Source organism: Lonchura striata, chromosome 1 (assembly GCF_046129695.1).
Source record: "Lonchura striata isolate bLonStr1 chromosome 1, bLonStr1.mat, whole genome shotgun sequence".
Lineage (NCBI taxonomy): Eukaryota > Metazoa > Chordata > Aves > Passeriformes > Estrildidae > Lonchura > Lonchura striata.
In genome coordinates, this window is record NC_134603.1 from 47868481 (window position 1) to 47884283 (window position 15803).

The 15803-nt window shown below is 38.2% G+C and overlaps 1 protein-coding gene across 8 annotated transcripts in view; it reads right to left on the reverse strand.

Moving 5' to 3' along the window:
• Window positions 1-15803, reverse strand: part of GREB1L (GREB1 like retinoic acid receptor coactivator) — a 133082-nt gene that overhangs the window by 69142 nt on the left and 48137 nt on the right. For all 8 annotated transcript variants that reach the window (XM_021551545.2, XM_021551543.2, XM_021551547.2 and 5 more), the window contains one exon: window positions 5777-5880. The gene's annotated coding sequence lies outside the window, so the exon portion shown is untranslated. The remainder of the gene's footprint in view (window positions 1-5776; window positions 5881-15803) is intronic.

Here is a 15803-nt window from a genome sequence, read left to right on the forward strand (position 1 = left end):
ATCACTGTGGCATCTGAGCTGGCATTTCTTGTGAAAATGAAAGGAATGATCATCTATTAAGCACTTTAGGACTGGACACCTGGAAGCTGAGCACTTCACCTACAATCCTAGGCATACTTCGAATGCCTTATCGATTGAATTTGTGGACCAACTCTTCAACATAACTGGATTAACAAAGAACACCATATGAAGCTATGGTATTGAAGTAATTTCCAACCACTGAGTTTGTTTGTTTCATTTTTTTCCTGCAAGCTATCTCTACACCAGTTATCCTGATCTGCTTTCAGAACTCAATAATCTAACTACATATTCATCTGCCAGGTGCTGCCTTCAATAGGACCATGGAGTAGGACTGTGCCTTATGGCTTAGCACAGCTTAATATATTATACATTTATGCATTTAAATTATTGTAAATCCTTAGGCCACTGAGCTCCAAAATTTTAAGTTTTAAACATCACAGCTTATGCTAATTATTTATTGTAGGAAGATGGTACCATTTACATAGGAACTTATGTGTGACATTTTTAAAGACTGCTCACCAAGATGACACTATTTGATTGGAAACAGCAAAAAAAAAATCACTATCAAGGTACAGAAAATAGAAGCTAAAATGTAATCCATTTTGACACATCTCAACATCAGAATGTATAGCATTAAAAATAAAATCCTTAGTAAAGATAATTTTAGACATGTATATCTACAATAAAAGTGGTTTTCTCCTGTTTTTTTCCTCCTTTTTTTTTAAAGTTTTCTTATGTGAAAGTGCTGCCTAATAAGAGAGGAAGGAATATTTTTATTGCTAAGAAATATAAACAGATCGCTATTCATTTTGCAAAGATATTAGTGGTTTTAAGGGTTCTCAGTTCTTGAAAAACATACAAACTGACACTAATAAAAATAAAACTTTCTGGATAATAGGCATAATGGTAATACAGATTTCATTGGCTCTTAAAACTTTCCAAACAAAGATGACCCAATTCTTCACAAATACCCACTTAATACTTTCTTTTTCCACTGTATTCATCTTATCTGATCCATGTTCTGGTTTCTGACAGCTGCAACAGGCTAAAAATAAAGCCCTGGAGTAAAACTTTGTTGACTTCAACTTTTCCTTTGCTGCAAGCAAACTTTTTTCCTCCCATGAAGCTGGCAGAGTTGGAGATGTACCATGGCACTTCTTCAAATATGCAACTTGAAAGTAATTTCAGGATTACCAATTAAAAAAAAAAAAAAGAAAAAAGAAAGTCTCTGCAGCCAGATCGTGTCTATGACTCTGTACAAGGAGTAACACCCTGCATCCAAGTGACTCACACATGGCTTTTCCTCCTTCTCCTTCACTTGTAAGCACATAATTCTGCCAAAAGCGCCATCAAGTTTTGTTCCTCTCCCTCTTCAGACAGATTATTGAACAAATCCCTAACATAGATTTCTAGATTTTAAAATAAAATTTAATCAAGAAGAAATAAGGTCAGCCTTAAGTAATTAAACCAGCCTTCACTAATGCACTTGGGTAAGAGGTTAAGTAAGTTGTTGGTTCCTCATGTCCTCTGAAAAAGGACTGTTTTTCTCTCTAGAGCCCAGTTTGAAAACAGGCAAGCCTGAACAAGAGTTCTCCTTGGTTTTACAAGGCTTAATGATCCCTAAAAAGGAACCAGCAAAGGTGAAAATGAGTCCCTCTTCTTTTGCAGAGGCTTGTGTCAAAATGTTTGTCAAGTTCCCTCAGAGCACATACCTGCACAGCTCTTCCAAAAGTGCCATTTTCAAATAAGTCAAAATAATCGTGCTTCTGCTCTTGTGGACTCAAAATATGTTTTAGAACAGAACAAACCAGATTTTTCTGATCTGGAGCTCCCATGTAGTCACTAGATAGAGATGCACAACTAACATTTCTGCAGTCACTGCCCGCCCATGATGCAGAGACAAAAAGACCAACACAGCAAAGCTAGCTGCTTTCATGGCCATTTCTATGCAAAAAACAATCCTCTGAAGGGACAAGAAAACCCTCTCTAGATCAAAACCATAATAATCAGCTTAAATCCACAAGCAATGTCGATTTCATATCATTCAGACACTTTTTGCAAACTTCCCTGCTGGTGGGAAACTGTGTCCAAATTTCTCATCGTTAATTTTAGTGGAAATGAACTTCCAAGTGCAAAGTCCTTTATATTAGAGTTCTTCCTTTTCGACAACATATGTTTGTCATGTGTCAAAGCTGACTCTACTTTTTCCCATTCCCAGAATACCACAAATTCTTCTGTAAAATAAACAAAGCTCTGTCCAGAATCTCTAAAATTACCAGAGGCAATCCTGTTTGAGATCAAAGATGCACATCACTGTTGGTCCATCTGCAGTATCCCAGATTTTATTTATGATGGAATTTGCAACAAACAAGCAATCAACAGAACAACACGTGAACACCATATCCAGGGATATGGCTAAAAAAGAAGAGTTTTGACATTCAAGCTACTTTTTCTAGATACTTAGGAATCTCAAAAGTTGTTTTGGGATAAATGTCCACAAATGACATCTATACAATGCCATTTAGGTCCAGGGAAAAAACCCACCTTTACTCAAAATCCAAAAATTCAAATCACATACTATTAATACTTAATAGGAGAAGGAAATAATATTAAATTTCTAATGCTTGTATTGTTCTGTAATGCAATTCATCAACCACTATGATGAATTTGGGGTGGGGGGAGGGGGGAAGAGCAGCTATGTCTTACATGAAAAAAAATTATAATAAAATATTTGACTTGTTGGGAGCATTAGATACATTTCTGTACTTTTCTCCTCAAAATCTTAATGATGTTTACAGGCTGGACTTAATTTATGTGCAACATAAACATGCTAGCACAGGCAATCTTGATTCCCAAAGCTGCTCCATTATGGTTTTATGAGTCAGCAACACAGAATATTTACAGGTTCTAGGCATTCTTGATGGCATGCATATAAAACTTACAGTAAATCCTGACACTCAAGAAACTATGCTTAAAATATTTTTCTGTGACTGTTGCCATAGTAGAATATAAATACTAGCCATAAAAATCTCACTGTGAGCTAAAATCTGCTTAAAAAAATAAAAAACTCCATACACCTGATAAATAAACAGTTTATAAACACAGAACGATTTTCTCCAATAGACAAGGAAAAAAAATAATAAATCTAAACCTATTTTATGTTGTCTGAGTAGTTAAATTCTGAAGTTACAAACAAAATTAAGCATTACAGCTCAAATATGTACTCTTCTAAGCAGTTTAATTATACAGATATAGCACTTAATTCCACATAGATATATGTAAAATATGATAGTTATTGTCTATAGGGATAAATCTGAAAATAGTCTTGGACCTCCCACAGAATTCCTACAGCAAAAGCCAGAACAATCTCATTGATAAATAAATCACTTAATCCTTTTTTCATTTGCCATCACCCTATTGCAAAAGCATGAAGCTGAAGTCTAGAAAGTCAAAGCTAAAGCCTGACCTTCCATCTCTATCCTCTCTGGCTGCTCCCTTGTGTAACCCTCAAACACATGCCATCGTTTCCTGATGAATTTAGAAGGGGTTATCAGGAGAATTTCAGGACATGTGTCAGTTTTGTGGCAACCTGAATGCTATACAAACATCTTCTGTGTTTAATAGGCTATTTGTATTTTAGTAGGTTTATCCATCCCCAGCCTTATTTGTTTAAAGGTGCCTTAACCTTGACATAAATCAGTGCTAGGCATCTCTTCTGAAGAGTTTAAAAATTAAACTCTGCAAAAAGCTGTATTTTGCAAGGACCTTTCTTTCAAAAATACACCAAAGCAACTTGTCAAATTCTTTGTTCACTTCCCCCCACCTTGAAAATTATGCAGTTTATTCTTTTTTCGCTCTTCTTATAGAGTTCTTCTACAGATTACGATGAAACACCAGGCTGGCCACCACCACTGGCTCCCAAGTCCCTTTTTCTTCCTAACACAGCCACGAGTGTTTGTGTAAGACAGTAGGGTGAACGAGTCAGAGGCTCTGTGTCATGCCTTGCAGCAACCCCCCCTTCCAAAGGAAAACAAAAAGCACTGAACCTTTTCTGTCACATGCCCAGTCCTCCCCCCACCACCTCTGTGGTGAAGACGGCCATTATTACATTTCCTTTCGGGTTATTCACAAGGTCTTGGCTCTGACATTGATTTCTTATCTGTTTCTATGACAAATGTTAAGTGTTAATAAGCTGTCCTTTTAAAGAAAGATAATGCTAAACAAATTATAGGAATTAATTACCCCAAACCTATTCTTTTTTTTTTCTCATAAGCATTGAAACAAGAACAGTAAAAATTCTCAAGACCATAAAAAAAAAAAAAATCACATACTTTTTTTCCCAGCCAATTAATAAGTGTTAGCAGATTAAAGGAAGTTACACTTTAAGCCCAGCATTACCCTGAAAAATCTAAAGCAAATTTGTCAGGGAATACAAAACAACCAGGCAGGCACAGCTCCCTTATGAACAGTTTTTTAAATTATAATTTAAGTTACTTATTACTTTTTCTGATAATTTGTTCACGGGTTAAATTTTTGGATAAAGGGTGAAAGTTTCAGAAATCTTTTCAGTTACAGAACCATTAAAATGATAAACATTTGGGATCCCAAGGTATACTTCTACTCTAACTGTCCTTTCAGACCTGCATTGACTGCACTATAATAGCTGCCAACATTTGGTAAGGATTAGCCTTTCATTTAGACAAAAGCAAGCATTCCTTAGCTAAATCAGCACTTTTTGCCATCAGACTCATAAAACCTTTTCACAACACAGATTTTCAAGAGAATCCTTTAGGGTTTTAGGATGCTGCTCCTTTTACTAAGTAACAAAATACACCCCAGGGTGTCTCATTGACCGCACTCAGCTGTCCTTTGACCTCTGCAATTGTTTAGCCTAACTTCAGGGCCACAGAATCTGCCTCTCCCCCCCCCCCCCATCAAAAAGGCTAATGTTGCTTCCTCCTAGCACCTGGCGAAGCAAAATCCTGGAGGTTCCCCCCTCTTCCAGATTTATACCATGTTCCAGATGTTGCCAAGCAAAATGTTCCAGCAGGCAGGTTTTGGGAGCCCCCAAGAGCCAAGCAGAACCTGGGCTGTGGCCATGACCCCCTTGCTCTGCTCAGGGCTGCCCTTGCCCCCAGGGATACAACAGGTCATAAAGCAGGAATAGATCTTCAGCCTTCTGGGTACACTGGCTATTTAAATGCAACAAGAAACTATGTGAGCCCAATATTGTGTACTGAGGCAAGCCTCCCCCCTCTCAGAAGTCAGGAAAAAAGAGACGTGTGAGAATCTCAGTTGGAAGCACAAATCAATCCCAATCATTACAAAGATCTGCATTCTTCTTCCCATTTGTTTTAAACCCTTCGAGAGGACAAATAAACAAACAAACATTCACCCTCCAAGTGCATGGAACTTATATTTAGCTAATTGCTTAGGTATTTGCAGAGCCTCTAAGTAAAACAGCAGAAGATTGTTACAGCTTCAAAAAAAGTGTCATTAAATAATGAAGTTGACCTCATTGTGGTTATATAAGAAAAAAATGGAAGCACAAATCAGCCCTCTGTTGAAGGCTTTTAGATTATATGAACTGGATTTCATTATCTTTTTTAAAACTTGAATATTTTACATGCCTGAAGCAAAAATAAAATAGTTATTTACAGTCCACACTGCTCCTAAAATGCACTCAATGGAAATGAAAGCAGAGATGCTGATCACATACAGTGTATTGTCTATTAGGATAGGCAAGTATGGTTACCTTCTCAGATTACTTTCAACCTATTTGAAATGCAGTCATGATTAAAGGATGCAGCTAAGAGTTTGTGAAGCCTTGCTCCAAAGTTGTTTAAAACTCCTGAACACCTGAAAAATAAAAAGGGAGAAAAAAAAAATTAGAATTACTCGTGCCAGCATATAGTTTATAAGAAGACAAAAAGCCGTTCCTGTGGAAACCTTGTCTAGGGTGAGAAAAGGAGGGCAAATGACTATAAAATGCACATTTTTAGAGGAATACTTGACTGAAAGTGTTTGGTTGCTTCTCTATATTCTACCAGAACTATAAACTTAGAATTTGCATATTTTTGGCGCTAAAGTCACTATATGACAGATTAGGAATTTAACACATTAATATGATAAAATTAACTGTTGCAGAAACATTAAAAATATATGAAAATGCAGAAGTAATTCTTTAACTATTTATAAAGAAACAAACTAAATGAGTGAGCAGTTCACTGTTCAAATGAAATCAGAATTAGCTAGTTGCTCTCCTATCTGGCTTTCCATAAAAATAATGAAGTGAAAACCTTACTAATAGAAACTGCACTTCATAAAAGAAAATACACCTGAAATACCCCAAGATGTTGTAAAAATGGCGTAGCAAGCAGCAAGTAAAAGAATAACTCCTAAAATACCTAGGGCTGTACAGAACACAAATTAGCATCGGCAAAAGCTTTAAATTAAGTTATCATTGAGTGGACTTTGACAAGACTTTTTTAGGCAGACAAACTGGTTTGGTTTCTCAATAGCAACATATTTTGCCAGAAGATTTAAAGGAATTTTCTCCAGTGCTCCGAAATTGTGGCAGTTACCTGCCACGGCCCCGGGCGGGTGGAAGGGTCCGGCTGGCACAGCCCCCGTGAGCGGCACCCCGGGGGAGAATCGTCTGCCCCGATGGTGCTGAGCGCTGCTCTTGGGTGCAGCTTGGGCAACTCTGCACACTGAGAGGAGGTGAAGGGATGGGAGAGGACACCTGTATGCCAGCCCAAAGAGTCCTTTATTTTCCCAGGTATGGCAAGAAAGGTGCCCTCCGGGTGGGTGCAGTGACAAATGCCAAAGAAATCAAAGATTACAGGAACTTAAATAGGGGGTGGGTGGACAGGGGTGCAAACCTGACTTGCCCAACGGGGATAAACCAGAGAGGGATACAACAACCTATGATAATGTAACAGGGGTAGGTACAACATCAGGGGACAAATAGAAAAGCTAAACTGGGGTGATTACTACAGAACTTTCAGGAAGAAACTGGGGGTGGTCATAAGATTGACAACCAAAAGGGTACCAACAAACTCAGATTGATGGAACCAAATAAGGAGAAAACAGGGAAAGGTGAGAAGATTTGACAGATAAATGGGGAGCAGAGTGGTGGGAACTTTTGGAGTAAACAACTTGGATCAAACTGACTGTGAGGGGAAAAATGGGGGAGCATAAAGGCTAACTAACATTAATAAAACCAACTGACTAAATCAACCCACACCACAACAGCAAATGGGATTTTAAGGCTTAAAGCTGGGGCTACAGGCACAGGCCCACTGACAAAACCAGAACACAGCTGTACACCTTGAATTCCAACTCCAGGTTTTTTAACTAAAGGCCTTAAAGCTTCCTCCCCCTCCTCTCCTCTCAATTTTAAAAATCAGTCTGTTTAAGAGAGGAGCTGTAACCCTCACCTCTGGCTCAGGAAAGGTTTTGGGCAGGATTGTTTTGTTCTGAAGAAAGGCACTAAACAACTCTATTTCCAGGGAGCAGCGATGCTGCCCCGCATGGAGCGTCCCCACCACACTGGCAGCGGCTCCAGCGCCGATGGACAACAGGGAAAACACACGCAACCCCCGACCAAACTGTAGGGCTCTGCACGGACTTCAGCCATTGCAGAATGTCAGTAATCCAATTCCAACAGCTCCTGGCTCTGAAATTGCTATTTTTCAGACACGTGCTGAACATTTCACCTGCTAGTAATGACATTTTTGTATTTTCTTCTAATTACACTCAAAGCTAAGACCTTTGGCCCTAGGCCACAGACCTCTATTCAGGCTGCACACATTCTCTTAAAGGCCCTGAGCCTTTGTTGTCACTCTCAGTCTTTCATCTATTATTTATATCCATTGAGAATAGAGATACTCCACCATTTGTGAAGCTTTAAAGCTTCTAATCATCTTAATTTCTTCGCCTTTCAACCAGTGCTTCCCCTTATGGACCAATGCCAACAGTGTGACAAAATAATTTTTCAAGCCAAGATCCTCCTGGACCCTTCCCAAACCTTGACACACACTGGGCTGTAAGTGCCTTTTGTCCTTTGCCGGCTGCTTTTGCAAACACAGACCTTTGCTCAGCTTGGGGGTGGGGGTGTGCAGATCTGCTTGTCAGAGCATTTGAGGGAGTTTTCTTGGGGTTTATGTGTTTTTGCACCACTTTCTCTCTGTTAAAAGGTCTAACTCAATTAGTCCAGCTAAATCAGAGGTGCTGTAGGGAACCTTACCTCTTTTAAAAATATTAAGTACCTTCTAAAATACCATCAATTATGAATTTTAAATTTACACTTTTTTTTCCAAAAGCTAAACTGCTGATATGCTGCTTTGGTTTTTATACTGTTATGTGCCCACTCAGAACTGACAGATAAATACATAATATTTAAGACACACAAAATACCATTGACCCTTTTCCTGAATAATGGCAACATTAATTTGTCCTGACCATATAACATAACATGACAAAAAAAATGTTTTGCATCTTATGTTCAGGTCACCTCCTTCTTATCCTCCCTTATTTGCACATGAAATAGGAAATAAATCAACAGCATTTTTGCCAAGATGCAGAAGATTTCTTCAGAATTCATCAACCACCAATCTTCATTGCTAAGACCTGTGAGATCTGCTACTGTGATCCACATCTTGGCTCTTTCTTCCACTATGGTCTGGCTTACTTTTGATTTTTAACAGCACTTCCTTGTTGTCTGTCCCCTCTGAAAACCCCCAACCCCCACGTCTTTTCTTATTTTTACCATTTGCTTCAACCAGCAGTTCACTTGAGACTCATCCATCTTACAATGCCTAAAGTGACAGATGCTCTCAGGAATGACCATACTGTTGAGTGAACAAAAGATAACATCACCTCTAGGAACTGCAGGAGAAATACAACTTCAACCCTGAGACACGGTTATCCTGGCAGAGACAGCACCATAAACCTCTTTCAAGTGAAAAAAATCCCCAACCAACAACTGTGGGGAAAAGGAATCTGACACAATTACATGCAAAAAGAGTATTCTTTCCATTCTAAGCTGCAGTTAGTGGTGTTGAGGACCTTTTCATTTTGTTTTTTTCCCCTCCTAATACCCCATTGAAGAATTTTGTAGAATTTACCTGTGATAAAGTCAAGAGGAGAAGAGAGAATGGGGAAACTTCACACAAATACTGTTTCAGGACCCCTACAGACTTGAATGGAGGAAGAAGGCACTTTGGAACAGCTTCAGCAGAAGGTCACACAAGTCCTTTGCCAAAACACAGACATTACCTTGTTAAAACCTACACATCCTACAGACCAGCTGTTGCTCAGTTAAATTCCACAGGAATTCAGAATCATTGTGCAAGCCTGTGCCCTTGACAAATGCATACTGTAACCACAGTAAGATTACTTTAATATCACAGCTGCTTGATAAATCTGTAATCTGCAAATAAAAACGCCTCAATGGTTTGACATTTGAGTATGCACCACTTAAAAAAAAAAAAATTAGACTGATAGATTTTCTAGCCAACACCCACATATCCAGCTATAGTGACGCCTGTTCCTAAATAAAAATCTGCCTTCTGTGCCTGTAAGACTGGGCTAAAAACTGCTAATTTGAAATGCACACAAAATTTTCCATCCAGTCAGTGGAACAGGACTTGTTGAAGAGTCCTTGGTGGTAGAAAATATTACTTAAAAAAAGAAAGGTCATATTAGCTTCTTCTGGTGACATACTTGCTAATCCTGAGAACCCCTTCTCTGCAGTGAGATACAAAGATTTCCCTGTCTCTCAGTAAAGCTTTAAACAGTATCTCATGTTCAGTTTTCAAACACTACATGAAATAACCATCATTACAGTACATGAGACTGAGAACATGTGAGTTGTGGAAATGTAAAGTTAGAGTTGTAAAATAAAATAGGAGGCCTGCTAACCAAACATCTCCTGTCCAGTGTAAAGTCAGGGAAAAAACATAACCTGGATTTCTTAACATTTATTTATTGATTGCCTTTAGCCATATTTATTAATTTGTGATGAATTATGATTTTAGGCCCCTATTCTGATGTAGAATGTTCCTGCTGTGCTCTCATAGCAGACCACATCAAGCCATCAGACTGTAAATGCAGAAGTTATCTCTAAATACACCATTTTTTAATATAGGTCATTTTCCCACAGTATGCCTTTCTGCAGTACCATTTTGGACATCCACCACACAGAAATTAAACTAAGAACCACTTTGATCCTTCCTAAAGAGGATCCCAACTCTGTGCCTCAGACCACCTTTAGAGTTCCTCTCCCATTCTGAGCCACTGAGTGATCTGACACCAAAATCTTTGATAAAATCCCCTTCAATTGGGAAAAACACAAACACAAACATCTACAGAAGACCACTGCTGGTATATGATTGAAAAAGTCTTATGCAAGACTCTGCTTTCCACCTCGTATCTCAGCAACTGGCAGTGTTCAAGGCGTACTGCAACTACCAAGAAGAAAAGAAATTAGAAGATTGACTGGGGGATGCACTGGGGCATTCTGCTGTGGTATCTGAATCCACTAACTCCACTATACTTTGAGTGTCCCCATGTCGAGAACAACTTTCTGAAGCTCCTTCCAACCCAAATAAATTAAAGAAGCAAATAATGAAGTCTGCACTTAACATCCTGACAGGAAAAAAAGGCTTGAAAATATACAATGCTTTCACCCAAAATACTTGAAGATCTTGGCATCAGATATGGATGAAATAGTAAACTGTATCCTGCCTTAAAAATCTGTACTCTGTACTCAAATGGGCATCTTATCAAGCAGCCAGCCCTTACACATTTTATCTCCAAATATTTATCACAGTAGAGGGAAATGTTTATAATTAATATGGAATCCATCTTCTGCATGCTGCTGCTTTTAAACAAAATTAAATGTGAGTAAAAGGTCAAAGCTACTAGAAAGGGCCTTGAATAAAAACTCTGAAAATACAACCATTTTGCTGGAAGAGACAAGGTGTAAAATAGATTACTGGAGCCAAACTCCATATGGAATAGGGCAGACCAAGGGTACTGATCCAAACAGCAGTAAACTGTATCAGAACTGTCAGAATTAATGTGTTTGGTAACTCTAGACTGCTTTGAAAATCTCTCATTTAATGAGATTCACATTTTCCAATTGAAGCTGAACATTTTTACATGCATGTATGCAAAATCAGTTCCCATTCAATGCAATTTTAGCATGGAATGATTGAAAGTTTGATAATAAACTTACAGGTAACTTCTGTCATTACCATTAAGTTATTGACACTGAAACATGACCTTGAAATGACAGCTTCATTAATGCAAGTTTTACCAGGGAAGGTTTCAAAAAGCCCTGATTAAATTAACTACTTTTAAACACAATAGGATCAATATGTATGCAGAGAATGTACACCCCCATGGCAAGTTCTGCCTGCTTGATTGATCAAAAACAAAACAATCCTGTGGCTTTCCAGATCTCAGCTGGTGCCAGAAATCCACATAGAAAAAAAAAAAATCCATCTAAATGAAACTCTGAAAAGGTTTACCCTTCACCAGTCTATTTGCACTTCAAAAACTCCTTAAGTCCTTCAGCTAAACCCCAGGGTTGAACCATTTCAAAAATGAGAGGGGGATGGCCATGATTTATCTTCTTTCTGTGCTCTGGACAGAGCTGTAAAATCTGCCTGCTGGTGTGCCTGTGTGCTACAGGCTTCTTTTCATGAACCTTGGATACTTACTCATTTTAGAAATAACTCTGCTCAATTCCTTACTGTCCTTTATTTCCTTCAGTAAGACACAAGTACATTTATAAAGCAAAATTTTGATTTTTGGGTACCAGCATGCAAGCTGATGAAGCTGAATCAGCAAAATGGCCAAGCATCTGAAATAAGCATTTAAAAAAAAAATATAGCAGATCTTATTCATACCTGTAAGGATTGGATCTTGCCTTAGTGAATCTGTGCTCATGGAACAATTGTTTAGCAATCTAATTTAAGCCTATCCCTTATATTTACTACTACCAAACACATTTTTAGTAATAGGCTCAAATAATTTTCTGTTTGTAGATAATCAATGTGTTAGGTCACCCAGGATGCATTTTCCAGGCTCCTGTACTTCAAGATACATTACCAACAGAAGGAAAATGGAGATTTCATGGGTCACAAACTTGTGCATTACAAGGACCTTCAGTGCTGCTGTCAGCCTAGTAAAACTCAGTCGATACATTCTTGCTTTTTTTGTTCATTATTAAAACCCCTGCACCCAAATTTATACCTTTTTTTGGGTTTTTTTCTGATGCAAAAATACCAATTCAACAACTATTCTTTGAACACAATTTAATGCTGTGATATTCAGTTTGTATATGAAAACACACAAACACACACATATAATATAAACATAAATCCTACAGCACCGACACTGTGGAGGAGCACAAAACACTGAAACATGTTTGTGCACTTCAACTTTTTTAAAGTTTTCTTCCACTCTTAAGACCCAACACTATAAACCACATATCAGTGGCACAACTCCTACCAGTCTAAATTCTTCAGACTTGGATAAACAGACAGACTTGCTCTCAAGGTAAACAACAAAAAGAATAGATTGAATATTAACTATTTTTGCATGGAAAAGGCCCATTAATTTCCAAAGTCTTCTTCAGATTTTGCTTTTATCACAGATTTTTTCTCTTCCATTCTAAAATAACAGAAATGGATGAACAATATTTTATGAAAATATAAAAACATTGCACATCTTGCCACAGGAGAGTGAGTCTTAATTAGGCTAGAATAAAGCTTTAAAAACATTGACATTGTGCTTGTTTTTGTGCAAGCCAAATACTGGCCCTAACAAAACTGCAGGACTAATCTGGGGGGAAAAAAAACCCAACCAACCCTAATCACTCTATTAATCCCCACTCAAATCCACAAGGATACTTAAGTAAGAGGTTGTGGATATAAGAAGGAATGGCATCTTACTCAGCATCTGACATGCTACTCAACTTAACTCCTCAGAGTCTGAAACTCTGCTCCAGAAAGAGTCAAAGGTGTTTTAAGAATATATCCTCTCTTATGCATAACTTTTCCATCTTAAAAAACCCTCTCCAGTATAACTTGCTTTTTGTAAAAACTGTAATAGAATAGTTCTTTGACTATGTCCTTCACTGGCTCATATTTGTAAGACTGCACTGAGGGTGTTCATAAACTTGCATCTTCTCCTGGTGTGCTTGCAAAAATTCAGTATTCCAGCTGCCACCTCATTAGCAAAACACTTCAACTTCCCTACATGAACCAACATTTGCTATTTTAATAAAGTTTGCATGAAGGTGGAAGTTTGTCTCTTTTCACCATATCCCCTATTACCAAGAAGAAGCTTTGTATAATATGTATTGTAATAAAGAAGTTTAGAGTATTTATGTAGCTATCTATTTTTTCCATACTTTACAGTTTCTGAGACTACCCCAAATGGACACACTGATCAATAGGATTTGGTACTTCTATTTCAAGCAAAGTGTATGTCACCACACCACAGCCAGGTAAATCCACTTTAGAAATTGAAGTCCAAGTAGAAGAAAAATACCATAAAAAAGAAAAAATAATCTGGAAAAAGAAAACACCAATAAGAAATACCCTGTGGATTCATTAGCAACCAGGGTGGCAGGCTTTCCTCTAATTCCCTTTAAAAGCCCATGACTACCTGCAGAGCCTGGGAGTGCAAATCACATTAGTGGAGCCACCAGATGACCAAAGAAAGCACTGGAGGCCTGGTGAAACCAGTAAACAAAAGGCAGCATTCCAGCTGAATGCCGCTGCTAGAGTCAGCATTGTAAGATGCTTGGATCTGATAACCCAAAAACCAGATTAGCTGCAGGCAACAAAAGAGTAAAATGAGAAACAAAGGGGTCATTTTGACACATGAAGAAATAATTTCCATTAAACCATCTTGAGTTTACTGTGTAGTTATAAAAACTGCTCCTACTTGAAGTGACATTTGAAGCAATGAAGCTGTGACAGTGCAGTGTCTTGGAAAAGCTCCTGAAATAACACATCCTTGAATGCCATATAATTTAAAGAGGCAAACTGGCCTCTTTGTCTTTGAATCTTTATGACGTTTTAAAGGTCTAATAATGATTTTTAAATCTGTTGTACAGATTTCAGTTAGAAGACTTAACTAACACGTATGACTAGGCTTGAGGAACAGAATCACTAGTTTTATCTGTATTTAAAAGTCTCCTGCAGAGAATGCACATACTAAAATATTCTCATGTAGTTACACAAGAAGGCTGCCTTCTCTCCCCAATCCCCATCTCCTCACGTGTGCCTCACTAACTGTCAACACAGGAAAGAATAATCTTATATTCCTTATCAAAAGCTTAAACCAAGATTTTTATGCTGAAAAAAAAAGCCCAGGCTTTAGGCTTTTTTAGTCCTTAGTCATAAGGACTAAACTGCAAAACTCAAACACAAAAGTCTGGAAGACTATTCAGACACCAGAGAGAGAGAGAGAGAAGTCAAAAATTTCCAGGGTAACTTCAGAAAATTTGCCACAATTTTCTTATACAATTTAGAATTCTGTACACTCAAAGCCAAAACAAGTCTTTTTCTTTCCTCACAAGACAGTAAATTGTCCTGCTATGAAATATTCACAAGCTAGAAGAATTTTCTAAGGAATGCTGTGGTATACAGAGAACATTTCAGCTCACTAGGTTTGCTGTCTGCTCTTGTTGCTAGCACATAGCACAGAAATCTGACACATGGTGAGGGAACAAGCCTTCCTGGAACACCACATTTCTCCCCTGGGTTTTGAACATGTACAGCAACTAAACCTGCTAGCATCAGTGAGGATGGGATTTCACATATGAAGCACATCTATCCAAAATTAGCTGATTTCTCTCAGTGACTGACAAATGCAGAGAAAACAGACCCAGAAAAACATCTCAGCAGAGTCTGGTGGGGACAGCAAAAAAGGACAATCTGCAGCTGTGTCCAGACACAAATATATGGTATGCACTGACCTGGAAATCCTGCTGTCGAGGCTCAGTGAAAGGCTTGTCAGAAAAAGCTTCACAAACATCTTATGCTACTTGGCGAATTTTTCAAAATACATAGCCATTAAACATGCCTAAAAGGGGAAAGATGTAATGCAGGCCTCTAATTACAGAATATAGCTATCTCTGGAGACATCTGTGCCAACATACCCATCAAAGCCCAACGGACCAATGGCATGGAGTAGATACTGTGCACGTCTGGTTTTTCCCTGGTTCCAAACCATTCTGCTCTGGAGTACTACCATGGTATCCATGCTGCTTCTAGTATTTTTGCCACATACATGACCCAAGAGAAAAAGGTGGATGGGCAGAAGACAGAGTAGAAACCCATCTCTCTTACTGTTCTTTTAAAGATAACTTCTTACCCAAAACAGCACTCAGGCATAAACAGGTCTTTATAAATCCACAGAAGGAAAACATGAAAGGTGTGAAGAACAGAGTCAAGAAGAAAGGAGATTTAAAAAAAAAAATATGACTTGTAGCCAAAATGTGCACACATATGTACTGTAGAAATCTAGCTGGAGGGGGAACACAAGATACTGTTGTACACCTGGCTCATCTTGAACCCTTATACTGAGGAAATTCAGACGATCACCATTCAAAGAAACTTGAGTTTGTATTTATAGCAATCAGCCAGTCTGAATACAAAGACGGATGCAGCTAGTAATCACATAAAATCATCCACTTTAATGCAGTTGGCCTTTGTGCTGCAAAGAGAAAACAACATGCTCGGCAGCCATGAAGA